Below are 2,543 nucleotides of genomic sequence, written 5' to 3'. Positions count from 1 at the left end.
TGTGTGAGAGAATGTGTGTCAGTGTTTGTGATAAATGTATTAGTGTGTGTGTGAGAGAATGTGTGTCAGTGTGTGTGATAAATGTATTAGTGTGTGTGTGAGAGAATGTGTGTCAGTGTGTGTGATAAATATATTAGTGTGTGTGTGAGAGAAAATGTGTGTCAGTGTGTGTGATAAATGTATTAGTGTATGTGTGTGAGAGAAAATGTGTGTCAGTGTGTGTGATAAATGTATTAGTATGTGTGTCAGTGTGTGTGATAAATGTATTTGTGTGTGTGTGAGAGAAAATGTGTGTCAGTGTGTATGATAAATGTATTAGTGTGTGTGTCAGTGTGTGTGATAAATGTATTTGTGTGTGTGTGAGAGAAAATGTGTGTCAGTGTGTATGATAAATGTATTAGTGTGTGTGTGTGTGAGAGAGAAAATGTGTGTCAGTGTGTGTGATAAATGTATTAGTGTGTGTGTGTGAGAGAAAATGTGTGTCAGTGTGTTTGATAAATGTATTAGTGTGTGTGTGAGAGAAAATGTGTGTCAGTGTGTATGATAAATGTATTAGCTTGTGTGTGTGTCAGTATGTATGGTAAATGTATTAGTGTGTGTGTATGAGAGAAGGAGGTGAGTCAGTGTGTATGATTAATGTATGTGTGTGTGTTTGTATGTATGAGGGAGAATGTGTTTCAGTGTCTATGATAAATGTATTAGCGTGTGTGTGTGTATGTATGAATGAGAGAGAATGTGTGTCAGTGTCTATGATAACTGTATTAGTGTGTGTTTTTGTGTGGCTGTCTGTATGAGAAATGTGTGTATGAGAGAGGGTGGGGAGTCAGTATGTATGTTAAATGTATTAGTGTCTGTTTGTATGAGAAATGAATGTGTGTGTGTGTTATGTGTGGGCAATAGGGCTTGTGGCAATGTAATGGGGTATGAGGACAGGGAGGTCTTGTTATAAGTGAAATGGGCGGTGAGGACGGGGGGCTGTTATATGTAAAATTGGGGGTGAGGGCAGGGGGGCTTCTATATGTGAAATGGGGTTGAGGGGAGGGGGGCTTGTTATAAGTGAAATGGGGGTGAGGGCAGGGGGGCTGTTGAAAGTTAAATGGGAGTGAGGGCAGGGGGGCTGTTATAAGTGAAATGGGGGTGAGGGCAGGGGGGCTGTTATAAGTGAAATGGGGGTGAGGGCAGGGGGGCTTGTTTTAAGTGAAATGGGGTTGAGGGAAGGGGGGCTTGTTATAAGTGAAATGGGGTTGAGGAGAGGGGGGCTTGTTATAAGTGAAATGGGTTTGAGGGCAGGGGGGCTGTTATAAGTGAAATGGGGGTGAGGGCAGGGGGCTTGTTATAAGTGACATGGGGTTGAGGGGTGGGGGCTTGTGTAATATAATGTGGGTGTAGGTAGGTGGTGGCTAATGTGTGAAATTTTATTTGTGGGGTGATGGCGGGTCAATTTAATTTACCGGTAATAGTGGGGCCTATTAATTTAAGATGAGGTGGCGAGACCTTTAATGCTGGGGTAGTCTGGAGCTATTAATTGAATATGGGGTTAAGTTTGGGCAGGAGGGCTATTTATTAAATGTGAATTATTTATTGCCAGGGATGTTTATGGTAAAAAGGTTATATTTATTAAACTTAAATGCTATTTATTGCTAGGCCTGTTTGGAGGTAGGGAAATAGGTTTATTTATTAAATGCACATACTATTAATTTAATGTCGGGGTTGGTTGAAGGGAAATAGATCTATTTATCAAAAGTGAATACTATTATTTTAATGTTGGGGCTGGAGGGAGGTCTAATTATTATTAAACGTGTGTACTATTGATTTAACGCCGGGGCTGTTTGGAGTTTTCTAAATGTCATGTACTCATTTTTTCCCCAGTTAGGACTCCCAACATTGCAGGATCCAGGCAAGCAGCAACTAAGCTAAAGACACCAGCAGCCACAGGTCAGGAAAGCGACAAGTAAAGGACACACATACTCAGGTACATACAGTAGGCGCACACACATACTGTGCCTCGATTAACATCTATTTGGCCTTTCAACATGATGTAATTTTCAGGCTTTTTTTCCATGGCCACTTTAAGTCCTGCCCCTGTCCTTTTCTATGTAGGTGGAATCCACCCAAGTCCAAAATTTGCTTAGCGCAAATCACCTGCACCTTCAAGAATCGCACACGTCATGACCTTGCGATACTGCCAGCGTACAGGAGCTGAGAGGACCCTGCCCAGCAACCACAGAGAGGAGATGAAGCAGAGGTAAGTCAAATTTACTTTATTTTATTGTAATTTTTTGTTTATTTGTTTTTTTCAAACTTGACAATGTTCCCTTTTTACCTGGGGGGGGGGGGGGGGTAGCCTGTTCTTGGCATTATATGAATTGGTGCAGTACTCTGTGGCATAATATTGTTTGGGGGCCTAATTTAGGGCATAATATGATTTGGAGACATTATTGTGTGGCATAATATGATTTGTGGCATAAATTGAACTGGGGCACTACTGTATGTCATAATATGATTTGGGCGCATTACTGTATGTCATAATATGATTTGTGGCA

At 41.3% G+C, this 2,543-nt stretch overlaps 1 long non-coding RNA gene across 1 annotated transcript in view; it reads left to right on the top strand.

The window, feature by feature from the left end:
- LOC142134208 (uncharacterized) overlaps positions 1-2,239 on the top strand; it is a 3,659-nt gene extending 1,420 nt beyond the window's left edge. Inside the window, exons 2-3 of the long non-coding RNA XR_012686994.1 lie at positions 1,870-1,972; positions 2,101-2,239. This is a non-coding gene — a long non-coding RNA (uncharacterized LOC142134208). The remainder of the gene's footprint in view (positions 1-1,869; positions 1,973-2,100) is intronic.
- The last annotated feature ends 304 nt before the right edge of the window (positions 2,240-2,543 follow it).

Source organism: Mixophyes fleayi, unplaced genomic scaffold (assembly GCF_038048845.1).
Source record: "Mixophyes fleayi isolate aMixFle1 unplaced genomic scaffold, aMixFle1.hap1 Scaffold_43, whole genome shotgun sequence".
In the NCBI taxonomy this organism is placed as follows: Eukaryota; Metazoa; Chordata; class Amphibia; order Anura; family Limnodynastidae; genus Mixophyes; species Mixophyes fleayi.
The sequence above is the reverse complement of the archived record's forward strand: the minus strand, read 5'-3'. Positions and strand labels throughout refer to the sequence as shown.